The sequence below is a fragment of the Equus caballus genome, chromosome 1, assembly GCF_041296265.1.
Source record: "Equus caballus isolate H_3958 breed thoroughbred chromosome 1, TB-T2T, whole genome shotgun sequence".
NCBI lineage: Eukaryota > Metazoa > Chordata > Mammalia > Perissodactyla > Equidae > Equus > Equus caballus.
This window is the reverse complement of record NC_091684.1, coordinates 67,599,319-67,612,685: the sequence shown is the minus strand read 5'-3', so window position 1 is coordinate 67,612,685 and position 13,367 is coordinate 67,599,319. Positions and strand designations below refer to the sequence as shown.

Genomic DNA, 13,367 nt, shown 5'->3' with positions numbered 1-13,367 from the left:
TGATGATTCTTGTCTCAAACAATTTTTACCACGATGTTTGTAAACTGGTGATTTTCCTATTTCTATCACTTCTTCTACATTTATCAGTTGGCATTTTTCTGCATAGAAGAGTTTTCTTCCTTCTCCTATTTTCATTTATGGGTTTGTTTAGTATTGGAGGTATCATTATGAACTTATGAATTCTTTTTTATTCAATGTGTTATAAATTGTTTCTAAGTTCATTTATTTTGCTGCTAAAATTTGGCCAATGGGAGCCCCTTCAAGGTGATTTCTGCGTTCTTTTGAAATGCTCTCATCAGTTTTTTAGTATTTTCAACAAGCTGTAATTTTTCTATGCTAGGCCTAGAATCAGCCTATTCTCCAAGCAGTTTGGCTTTCTTGCATTGAAGAAAGGTGTTTAGAAACCAAGATCTGGTTTTTTTCTTGCTGCCAAGGGTGTCCTTGCTTTAGAACCATTCAGTGGACAGAGCTAAGGACATAGATTTTTTTTTTTTAAATCATGAATTCATACTGATACCTTGTAATTCCAATTCTTTGCAACAGGGTTTTTCCTTTCCTTGTGTCTCCTCTCACAAGGAGAACTCTAGTTCAAATATCAATGTATTTACTTAATCACTCAGTCCTACAACACACACAAAATAGTTTTAGAATAGCTGACTTGTCAGCCAATATTCCTACGAAGAACAAACTTTCTTGGCAGTCCTTTTGATCCGTACAATGTATGTCATAGGAGTTATATTTTTGCCTCCTTGTGAATATGCCATAGTTGGTGTTCAGTTAGGTTTTAAGTTCATTTGCTAATTTGTATTCAATTTTCGGGTTTCCTTTTTCCCCATCCTTGTTAACGTTCTTATGTTCTTTAATATATAAGACATCAATAGGGTTCAAAAGGCAAAACTACATAAGAAGTATAATTGAAGAAGTCTCATTCCCTCCTCTATCTCTTCCAGCCCAATCCTACCCACTCTCTATAGGTAACTGTAGGAGGAAAAGCTAAAAATAAAATCTCTTGCCAACCCAGAAATCCTTTCCACAAATGGAGAAAAGAAAGAAAGCAGTTTTATTATTTAATAAGCACTAAACCAGACTATGATGTGCCTCCCAGGCAATCTGCTAACAAGATTGCAAAGACAGAAAGAAATCTCACCCTTCTAGATAGGCAAGCAGATAAGATCCATTACATACATGTTCTCAAGATAAACGATAACTAGTTTTCACGTAAGGGGACATGACAGCACCAGTTGCTGTACATTTTTTCATAGTTCTTCCTAAATTCACCTAGTAAGTAGGATGACCACCTGTATTACCTTCATCCTAAGGAAAGATAAAATTTCTCTCTCTAATGACAAGCAGGTAGCTACAGCTTGGTGCAAGGCAGTAGGCTCAATTCTCACGGTGTCAAGGTGATAGGGCCACTGTCTCCCTGGATATTTACATTTCTAAGCAATAGCTCCCAAGCCTTTAAGAAAACATTCCTGGGTGGTAACATCATCAAGAGGCTTATTTAGCTTTTACATAAGGTTTATATACATATCAAAGAGATGGGGAAAGGACTCATAAATATAGTTTACTCATAAATACAGTCATAAATACAATTACATTGTTATATATTATATATTTATTATATTATACATTCATAAATGCAATTACATGTTATATATATAGTTACATATTGTATATTTACTATATTAATTATACACTCATAAATACAGTTTCTCAAGGAAATGCTCCAAGAAAAGAGAAAGAGGAAAAGATCTCCTTCCCTTTGGGCAAGAGGGAAAATTCAATCTTATTTTTATTTACGCTTATGTAACAAATATCATTAATTCCCAGTTTATCATTTCTGTGTGTAATTTTTCGAATAAAAGTAAAGACATATAAATATTATTATTTCACTTTTTTCCTAGGTGTCAAGTCTTGTAATAGATGCCCACCATGGAGTACATTCCCCAGACAAAATGGGCAAAAGTTCTTTCACAACACACCTGGTGTGCTATTTCAGGTGCCTTGGGGCCAGCCCCATGACCAAGTGATTAAGTTTGTGCGCCCCACTTCAGCTGCCCCAGGTTTTACTGGTTCGGATCCTGGGCACAGACATGGCACTGCTTATCAAGCCATGCTGAGGTGGCGTCCCACATAGCAGAGCCAGAAGGACCTACAACTAGAATATACAACAATGTACTTGGGGGCTCTAGGGCAAAGAAGAAGAAAAAAAGAAGATTGGCACCAGATGTTAGCTCAGGTGCCAATCTTCAAAAAAAAAATAAAAAATATATATTTCAGGTGCCCATCTCTGGGATAGTGGTATATCACGTTAAGAACCAAAGTTTGAAGAACTTCCCACTTTCTAACTCTCTAGAGGCCTCTAAAAATCTCTGTGAACTGGAATTATTCACCCTGATACAACCTCAGAAACCCTGAGTTGAATTAATTTACCTTACCTTTCCTGTTACTGGAAGATGAAATCACCCAAAAAAGACAAGATCTGATAAAGACAAAGCTCCCTAAGAGGGAATCTTGCAAGAAGTTTAGTTCCAGAGGGAAAAGTAACAGCATAGCAACCCTCTGAGAGAACTGATAAATAACAAGCCGCAATTCAATCTTTTGTTGTTATTGTCGTAGTTTCCACTTAAGAGCAAAAAGGCAGCAGGATGTAGTAGAACAAGGTCCTGGCCTTTTGAGTGACACTGTGTTCAAATTGTTACCCACTGCTTACTAGCTCCATCACCTTGGGTAAATGTCATCATCTCTTTGAGTCTCAGCAACTACTCTCCTCTTGTTTTGTTTGCTTCCTTTTATCCCCCTTCCACTACAGTCCCTCCTCCCAGGCAACAATTCCAATGTGTTTGCTGTGCATGTATTCTTGCACAATGTACACTGTTGTTTTGTGAGCATGTATTTTTAATTTACATGAATAATATTTTGATATATATGACTTAAAGACCCAATCATGTTGCAATATGTCAATTGCTACTAAACTTTGGCATCTTGAAAAGGATTCCAAGGACAGTGTGAGTTTGGTAACTTAATCTGATTTTCATTTAATTCTTGACAATTTGCCAACAAGAGCTGAGTTGTCCACATTCCATGCTGCTCCCTTGGAGGGGGAAAAACATCTGTCTCTAAGACAGCATGAGAGCCAACTGGAACCCACGAGGTTTATGAACAAGACAGATAACAATAGAAAAAGAAAGTCCAGGCTGGCCAACTAGCATAGCTAATCTTGGACACCTCCACAAATCTATCTTAATTTTGCTCTACTTAGCCAGAATTGCATCAAACTACACAGGATATGAGATGAAACCATGTTTGTGGTTCACTTGTAATCAGAATGCTGGAAGGGACTGCAGAAATCTTAAGATAAACACCCCACACACATACACACCTCTTTACACTGGGAGAAACTGAGCACCTACAAATGAACGTAACCACCAATGTCACACAGCCAGTGTGGTGGCAGACCTAGGTCCCCACCTCCTCAATATTTCACCAAGCTCCCTCTCAGTAGTGTTGCACAAAACATCCAAAGTAATGTTCTCCACAGCATGCTTCACCTCCCAAATATCTTGTAAATATTATCCAAGAATGATGCATTAAGAGTAAGAATAGTTTCCATCGTTAGCTGCCATAAGCCCCTACATCCAGTTCATGTTGCTGGCACCTGCCTTTGACACTGTATCCATAGCAATGCACAAATATTGTAAACACTCTGCAGACTAGGGGTTTTTTTGCCAGGGTTAATCGTGAAGCAATAATACGTTGCACATGTACACAGAATTGGGGTATTTACAGCATTTATGAAGCTTTAACATCTGCACAGCCAGTTTGCCAGGCTTATGTTGTGGGTATTACAAAGTATTTCCTAGGAAACTGAAAATAAATATATTATGAAATTTCAATTTTCAACATGTCAGTAGTGTTGTACTGGCATCCTGTCACACCTGTTGCAAAACACACTGTTGGCCAGAGGCAGGAACTCCTTATGAAATCCCATTACATCCTTTGAATCTGCAGGAATCCCACAGAATGACTTCTATGTTAATGAAAAGAACAAACCTTAACTGAATACTCACTGTGTGCCAGGCATTATGATTAGAGCCTTGCTTGCATCTTTTCATTTAATCCTCACCTTAACCCCTAGGAGGTGGGCACTGCCATTCTATTTTCCTAATTTAAAAATTGAGGCCTAATGAAATTAAGTAGCTTGTTAACAATCAGAGCTAGTGAGTGGTAGAACCAGGAATCAAACCTGTATCCCTGTGACTCTAAATCCTGTGTTTGTAACGTGTATTCATGGCCTATTGGTTGTAAATTACAGATGTGACCATAGTATAAAATCATTCCCTGGATTCAATATATTCACAGTGAAATACATTGCTCTGTGAAATAGGTATTTAAAACAGACTCCACCATCTAATTCCCTTTATAGAAATTATTCCATTTCTACTTCAAGCAAGGGATTCATTTGAAATGCCTCTTTGAAATGGCATCTATTAAGAAAAGACATTTCCATCTGAACACGAGTCTGAGCAAGGACTGTCCAGAGCAGCCCCCTCTGAAGCCACTGAGGAACTGTGCAGCAGAGACTCAGGCCGGGAAAAGATCCCAGTGATGCCTTCTGATTTCTCACCACAACTAGTTAATTCAAGAGCCATTTGCAACAATATGGATGGACCTTGAGGGTATTATGTTAAGCAAAATAAGCCAGACAGAGAAAGACGAATACTGCATGAATTCACTCACATGTGGAAGATAAACACACACATGGACAAGGAGAACAGATTAGTGGTTACCAGACAGGAAGGGAGTGGGTGGAGGGTGAAGGGGTACGGGGGCTCATATGTATGGTGATGGATAAAACCCAGACTATCCGTGGTAAACACAGTGCAATCTATACAGAAACTGACATACAATAATGTATACCTGAAATTTGCATAATGTTATAAGCCAATATGACCTCAATAAAATAACTTTTTTCAAAAAAGGAGGAGGGGCCAGCTCAGGAACACAGAGCTGGCCAGGCTGCCCTCTCTGTGAGGCATCATCCAAGGTCGTGTCAGCAGCACGGAGGGCTTCTGGGGGTGGGCAGGGCCAGGCCCCTCTCCTGAGCATGGACATATGCCATTCTTCCATAGTCACTGTGGGGAAGAGAGCTCCAAGCAATTCAGCTGTAACTCTTTCTCCAGACTAGGTGGAGCGGGTTAGTAAATGGATATCAGCCTTCAGGGGGCCTGTGAGCCCGAGACCAGGCATCTTCAAGTGGGGTCAAGGTGGAGGTTAAGGGGCCACTGGGATTAGAGAAGGCTGGGCTGAGCCCAGGAGCAGAGTAGAGTTGAATCAGCCCTGTGACTGTGGGGTGGAGGAGGAGGATTGTCTTACAGAATGTAGCAAGGAGAATTTGGCCTTCATCACTTAGAAGTTCTAAAATGGAGGTTCTCATCATGGGTTCCACGGATGGGTCAGTGAACCTTCAATATTGTCTGGGATTAGGACTGGCCAGGTGGCATAGTGGTTAAGTTTGGCACTCCACTTTGGTAGCCTGTGGTTCGCAGGTTTGGATCCTGGGTGTGGACCTACACACCACTCATCAAACCATGCTGTGGCCACGTCCCACATACAAAATAGAGGAAGATGGACGCAGATGTTAGCTCAGGGACCATCTTCCTCACCAAAAAAAAAAAAAAAGTGTGTGTGTGTGTGTGTGTGTGTATATATATATATATATATTTTTATATATATATAATCTGGGATCCAAAGAGGCCCTGCAAACAGACAGCCTGGGGCCTCCAGGAACTGTTCTTTGGGGAGTGTGGGGGGCGTTGGTGGATGCAGTACCAAGGCTCTCAGATGCATTAAGGAAAATGGACTTAGTGAGCAAGAGCAGAAGGCAGAAGAGGGTAGCAGCTGCCACTTAACTAGCCATGCAATCTTGAGCAAATCATTCCACCTCTTGAACTTGGGTTTCCTCATGAAGCAGTTACACTTGATGATTTATAAGTTTCCAGCTTTAAAATTCCAAAAAATTCCAGAAGCACTATCTACTAGTGATAGACAATTTACTGGGAGAAGTAGTGAGTTCCCTGTCACTGGAAGTGGGACGCCTGCCACAGCATAGCTTGCCAAGTGGTGCCATATCTGCACCCGGGATCCGAACTGGTGAACCCCGGGCCACTGAGAAGTGGAACGTACGCACTTAACCGCTGTGCCACCGGGCCAGCCCCTACAAACTACATTTATACCTGTGTCAGAAACACGCAAACCCACTCCCCCATTTAAGCTTTACAACATACAAATTTCTCAATATATTTTAAGTTTTTAAGAAATAAAATCTGCAGACTGGTAGGAACACTTTAGAATTCTCCATTCATCTACCCTGTAGTCCTAGGGAATTAAGTTAAAAGCAAAATTGTTCCAGGGCAAAGATACTTGCATAGGCCTTTTTTTTCTTTATTTCTTTGTTCCTTCTTAGTCAAGTTCAGTGGTTTTCAAATTTGTGCTGCAACATTCTCAATTTAATTGTGATTTGAACGGTGTCCAAGGACTATGTAACTTTAGGCCATACTCAGGGCTCAAGGCACAGTCTGGAGCATGTTCACACTTAAGAGCAAGCTTTGGAGTCCAGGGTGACCTCGGGCAGGTTTCTTATCCATTCTCAATCCCTTTTCTAAAATGGAAGTGATGACAGGGGCTCCTTCACAGAAAACGTTTGAAAGGGGAATTCGTGACCCCTGGGCCTCTCCACCCTGCTCTCTGGCACCCACTACACTTCTCACTTCACCCTCAGCTGTAGTTAGAACTAGTCATCAGCATCATCTCCCATTGGCATCGTGGTCACCTTCACATTCAGGGACTGTGCCTTGTGCTGCAAAGCTGAGTCCCAAAGCCCTGTTCACTTTCTCGCTGGACCAGGGACACTCAGAGTTTAGGAGGCAGTGCCAAGCCCCTCCTGCTCCTTATGCTCAGTACATTTTCTATGCGTCTCCCCAGCTGGGCCTCCTCTGCTCACCTATTCTCCCTCTAAGTCCTGCTTCCTCATCGGCTCCCCTCTCCACTTCATTGCTGCTAACCTACTGCCTAAACCTGGGCAAGGCCCTTTCTGTGGGCCTCAATTTCCTTTTCTGGACAAAGATGAGCTTGGCTGCCACAAGAATTACTGTTACTGCTATCACAAATGTATCCTGTGCTTGCTGTGAAACACCAAATAGTTCAACAATGAGAAATGTCTAACATGAAGTTCCCCATTATCCCAGTACCCTCACTCTCAACCTAACCCTTGTGTAGAAAAGCAATTACACTTTAGCAGTTGAATGTGCACTTTTCTAGATATCGGCTATATATATAAAAATAGGTATGAATGAAAGAGTGTATAATATACATGCATACATACTCATAGACATACTTTTGTTTATGAATGGGATTGTATTACACACACTCTTCTGCAACTTGCTTCCTTTATTCAATGATAAGTCTAGCAAGTAATTTCCTGCTGGTATACATAGATATAGTTCATTCATTTTAACATCTGCTTAGTATACCACATACCATTTTTATACACTTGTTTCATTATGTATGGAGTAGATTCTTTTTTTTTTTCTTTTTTTTCTTTTTTATTAATGTTATGATAGATTACAACCTTGTGAGATTTCAGTTGTACATTTTTGTTAGTCATGTTGTGGGTACACCACTTCCCCCTCCGTACCCTCCCCCCACCCCCCCTTTTCCCTGGTAACCACCGATCAGATCTCCTTCTCAATATACTAATTTCCACCTATGAGTGGAGTCATATAGAGTTCGTCTTTCTCTGACTGACTTATTTCGCTTAACATAATGCCCTCGAGGTCCATCCACGTTGTTGTGAATGGGCCAATTTTGTCTTTTTTTATGGCTGAGTAGTATTCCATTGTGTATATATACCACATCTTCTTTATCCAATCATCAGTTTCTGGGCATGTAGGCTGGTTCCACGTCTTGGCTATTGTAAATAATGCTGCGATGAACATAGGGGTGCAACGGACTCTTGAGATATCTGATATCAGGTTCTTAGGATAGATACCCAGTAATGGGATGGCTGGGTCATAGGGTATTTCTACTTTTAACTTTTTGAGAAATCTCCATACTGTTTTCCATAGTGGCTGTACCAGTTTGCATTCCCACCAACAGTGTATGAGGGTTCCTCTTTCTCCACAACCTCTCCAACATTTGTCGTTCTTGGTTTTGGATGTTTTTGCCAATCTAACGGGGGTAAGGTGATATCTTAGTGTAGTTTTGATTTGCATTTCCCTGATGATTAGCGATGATGAACATCTTTTCATGTGTCTATTGGCCATATTCATATCTTCTTTTGAGAAATGTCTGTTCATGTCCTCTGCCCATTTTTTGATCGGGTTGTTTGTTTTTTTGTTGTTAAGCAGTGTGAGTTCTTTGTATATTATGGAGATTAACCCTTTGTCGGATAAGTGGCTTGTAAATATTTTTTCCCAATTAGTGGGCTGTTTTTTTGTTTCAATCCTGTTTTCCCTTGCCTTGAAGAAGCTCTTTAGTCTGATGAAGTCCCATTTGTTTATTCTTTCTATTGTTTCCCTCAACTGAGGAGTTACAGTGTCCGAAAAGATTCTTTTGAAACTGATGTCAAAGAGTGTACTGCCTATATTCTCTTCCAAAAGACTTATTGTCTCAGGCCTAATCTTTAGGTCTTTGATCCATTTTGAGTTTATTTTTGTGTGTGGTGAAAAAGAATGGTCAATTTTCAATCTTTTGCATGTGGCTGTCCAGTTTTCCCAGCACCATTTGTTGAAGAGACTTTCTTTTCTCCATTGTAGGCCCTCTGCTCCTTTGTCGAAGATTAGCTGTCCATAGATGTGTGGTTTTATCTCTGGGCTTTCAATCCTGTTCCATTGATCTGTGGACCTGTTTTTGTACCAGTACCATGCTGTTTTGATCACTGTAGCTTTGTAGTATGTTTTGAAATCGGTGATTGTGATTCCGCCAGCTTTGTTTTTCTTGCTCAGGATTGCTTTAGCAATTCGCGGTCTTTTGTTCCCCCATATGAATTTTAGGATTGTTTGTTCAATTTCTGTGAAGAATGTTCTTGGGATTCTGATTGGGATAGCATTGAATCTGTATATTGCTTTAGGTAGTATGGACATTTTAACTATGTTTATTCTTCCAATCCATGTGCAAGGAATGTTTTTCCATCCCTTTATGTCATCACCTATTTCTTTCAAGAAAGTCTTGTAGTTTTCATTGTATAGATCCTTCACTTCCTTGGTTAAGTTTATCCCAAGGTATTTTATTCTTTTCGTTGCGATTGTGAATGGGATAGAGTTCTTGAGTTCTTTTTCTGTTAGTTTATTGTTAGTGTATAGAAATGCTACTGATTTATGCACGTTAATTTTATACCCTGCTACTTTGCTGTAGTTGTTGATTATTTCTAATAGTTTTTCTGTGGATTCTTTGGGGTTTTCTATGTATAAGATCATGTCGTCTGCAAACAACGAGAGTTTTACTTCTTCGTTACCTATTTGGATTCCTTTTATTTCTTTTTCCTGCCGAATTGCTCTGGCCAGCACCTCCAGTACTATGTTGAATAGGAGTGGTGAAAGTGGGCACCCTTGTCTTGTTCCTGTCCTCAGAGGGATGGCTTTCAGCTTTTGTCCATTGAGTATGATGTTGGCTGTGGGTCTATCATATATGGCCTTTATTATGTTGAGGTTCTTTCCTTCTATACCCATTTTACTGAGGGTTTTTATCATAAATGGGTGTTGGATCTTGTCGAATGCTTTCTCTGCATCTATTGAGATGATCATGAGGTTTTTGTTTTTCATTTTGTTGATGTAGTGTATCACGTAGATTGACTTGCGGATGTTGAACCATCCCTGTGTCCCTGGTATAAATCCCACTTGATCATGGTGTATAATCTTTTTGATGTATTGCTGTAATCGGTTTGCCAAAATTTTGTTGAGGATTTTTGCATCTATGTTCATCAGTGATATCGGCCTGTAGTTCTCCTTCTTTGTGTTGTCCTTGTCAGGTTTGGGGATCAGAGTGATGTTGGCTCATAGAATGTGTTAGGGAGTTCTCCATCTTTCTCAATTTTCTGGAACAGTTTGAGGAGAATAGGTATTAAGTCTTCTTTGAATGTTTGGTAGAATTCTCCAGAGAAGCCGTCTGGTCCTGGACTCTTGTTTTTGGGGAGGTTTTTGATTACTGTTTCTATTTCCTTACTTGTGATTGGTCTATTCAGATTCTCCATTTCTTCCTGATTCAGTTTGGGGAGATTGTAGGAGTCTAGGAATTTGTCCATTTCTTCCAGGTTGTTCAATTTGTTGGCATATAGTTTTTCATAGTATTCTCTTATGATCTCTTGTATTTCATTGGTATCTGTTGTGATTTCTCCTCTGTCATTCCTGATTTTATTAATTTGCGATTTCTCTCTTCTTTTCTTGGTGAGTCTGGCTAGGGGTTTGTCAATTTTGTTAATTCTTTCAAAGAATCAACTCTTTGTTTCATTGATCCTTTCTATTGTCTTTTTTGTTTCAATATCGTTTATTTCTGCTCTTATTTTTATTATTTCCCTCCTTCTACTGACTCTGGGCTTTGTTTGTTCTTCTTTTTCTAGTTCTGCTAGGTGTCGTTTGAGGTTGCTTACGTGAGCTTTTTCTTGTTTAGTGAGGTGTGCCTGTATTGCGATGAATTTCCCTCTTAGGACTGCTTTTGCTGCATCCCAAATGATTTGGTATGTCATGTTCTCATTTTCATTTGTCTCCAGATAATATTTGATTTCTTCTTTAATTTCTTCAATGATCCATTGTTTGTTGAGAAGCGTGTTGTTTAGTCTCCACATTTTTGCACCTTTCTCTGCTTTTTTCTTGTAGTTGATTTCAGTTTAATAGCGTTATGATCAGAAAAGATGCTTGATATTATTTCAACTCTCTTGTATTTATTGATGTTTGCTTTGGTTCCCAAAATATGGTCAATCCTTGAGAATGTTCCATGTGCACTTGAGAAGAATGTGTAACCTGCTGTTTTTGGATGAAGTGTTCTATATATATCTATTAAGTCCATCTGGTCTAATTTTTCATTTAATTCTATTATTTCCTTGTTGATTTTCTGTCTGGATGTTCTGTCCATTGGTGTTAATGGTGTGTTGAGGTCCCCTACTATTATTGTATTGTTGTTGATGTCTTCTTTTAGTTCTATTAAGAGTTGCTTTACAAATTTTGGTGCTCCTGTGTTGGGTGCGTATATATTTATAAGTGTTATGTCTTCTTGGTGGAGAGTCCCTTTTATCATTATATACTGTCCCTCTTTATCTTTCTTTATCTGTTTTGCTTTGAAATCTACCTTGTCTGATATTAGTATAGCGACACCTGCTTTCTTTTGTTCATTATTAGCTTGGAGTATTGTTCTCCATCCCTTCACTCTGAGTCTGTGTTTGTCTTTGGGGCTGAGGTGTGTTTCCTGGAGGCAGCATATTGTTGGATCTTGTTCTTTGATCCATCCTGCCACTCTGTGTCTTTTGATTGGGGAGTTCAATCCATTTACATTTAGAGTGATTATTGAGACGTGGGGGCCTACCACTACCATTTTGTGTCTTGTTTTCCGGTTTTCTTCAGTTTCCTTTGTTTCTCGTCCCATGGTTTAATCTGTTCTGATGTAGAGCTGCTTCTCTCTGTTGTTGTCCTTCTACTTATCTCCTCTGCTCTTGGTTTTGTAGCCCCTTTCCTTTTTTGGATTTTTCAGGAATGAGGGTTTTCCTGAGGATTTCCTGAAGAGGAGGTTTTGTGGCAATGAACTCCCTTAATTTTTGTTTATCTGGGAAAGTTTTTATTTCTCCTTCGTATTTGAAGGATATTTTCGCTGGGTAGAGAATTCTCGGCTGTAGATTTTTGTCCTTCAGATTTTTGAATATATCATTCCACTCTCTTCTAGCCTGTAAAGTTTCTGCTGAGAAATCTGCTGATAGCCTGATGGGGGTTCCTTTGTAGGTTAGTTTCTTTTGCCTGGCTGTCCTTAATATTTTCTCCTTGTCGTTGACTTTTGCTAGCTTCACTACTATATGCCATGGAGTTGGTCTTCTTGCATTGATAAAGTTTGGAGATCTATTGGCTTCTGTCACCTGAAGATCCATCTCCCTCACCAGATTTGGGAAGTTCTCAGCCATTATTTCTTTGAATAGGTTTTCTGCCCCTTTCTCCTTCTCTTCTCCCTCTGGTATACCTATAATCCTTACGTTGCGTCTCCTAATTGTGTCTGATAATTCTCGGAGAGTTTCTTCATTTCTTTTAAGTCTTGCTTCTCTCTCCTCCTCTGCCTGCAACAATTCTATATTGCCATCTTCCAAATTGCTAATTCTTTCCTCCATATTATCGGCCCTACTGTTCAGAGCATCTAGATTTTTCTTAATCTCCTCTATTGTGTTCTTCATTTCCAATATTTCTGTTTGGTTCTTCTTTATCGTATCAAACTCTTTTGTGACATAGCTCCTGAACTCGTTGAGTTGACGGTCAGAATTCTCTCTTAACTCATTGAGAATCTTAATGATGGCTGTTTTGAAGTCATCATTTAGGTTATATATCTCATTTTCTTTGGGATTGTTTTCTGTGTATTTGTTACTTTCTTTCTGTTCTGGAGATTTAATGTATTTTTTCATATTGCTTGATGTTGTTGATTTGTGCCTCCGCATGGAGATAGAGTTTAGTTGCTCCTTTCACTTGTTTCAGCTGCTGCAGTGGGGGGAGAAGCTGTTTATACTTCACCAACCAGGAACCCTGTCCATAGTTGCTAACTGGGCCTGGGCCCCTCTTCGTAGCCACAGTGGCCCTTTGGATTCCCTCCTCTGCCGTGGGGGCCGTCACAGGGGGGCTTCAGGCTGCAGGTGCCTACTGTTGCAGCCCACCTAGATGTGCTCTCTCCTTGGGGTCTGCAACGGTGTTATGGGCTTTTCCAGCGGCCAGGGGTGGGATCACTTATATTTGTCGCTCCGTTGCTGTCGGCACCCACCGAATCTCACTTGTCCTCTATGGGTCGCAGGAGAGCTATTGCCATCTTCTACAGTCTGTGGTTAGTACACCTAGCTATGCTGCTTTTGCCCTGGGGTCTTCCAGCCTTGTGGCTGGCGGCTGGGTGCCTTCTACTGGTGCTGTGCAGAGGCTTTCCCTAAGGCTGCTGTGAGCCTGTAGGGTTTCCCCCTAGGCTACTAAGCTGGGTCTCTGGAACTCTCTCCAGCCCCAGTCCTCTCCGAGATCTCCAGCAATCCCTAGTCTCACGGGGCGGGCAACGGCAGCTGGGGGTCGCCCCGCCCTCTGGGCTTCGCTCCGGGCCTCTCCCGGGAGCCCTGAATGCTGGGCGTGGCCCCTCTGCTAATG

General features: G+C 40.5%; 1 long non-coding RNA gene across 1 annotated transcript in view; it reads right to left on the bottom strand.

The window, feature by feature from the left end:
* LOC102151008 (uncharacterized) overlaps positions 1–13,367 on the bottom strand; it is a 46,894-nt gene that overhangs the window by 11,163 nt on the left and 22,364 nt on the right. The window lies entirely within an intron of this gene.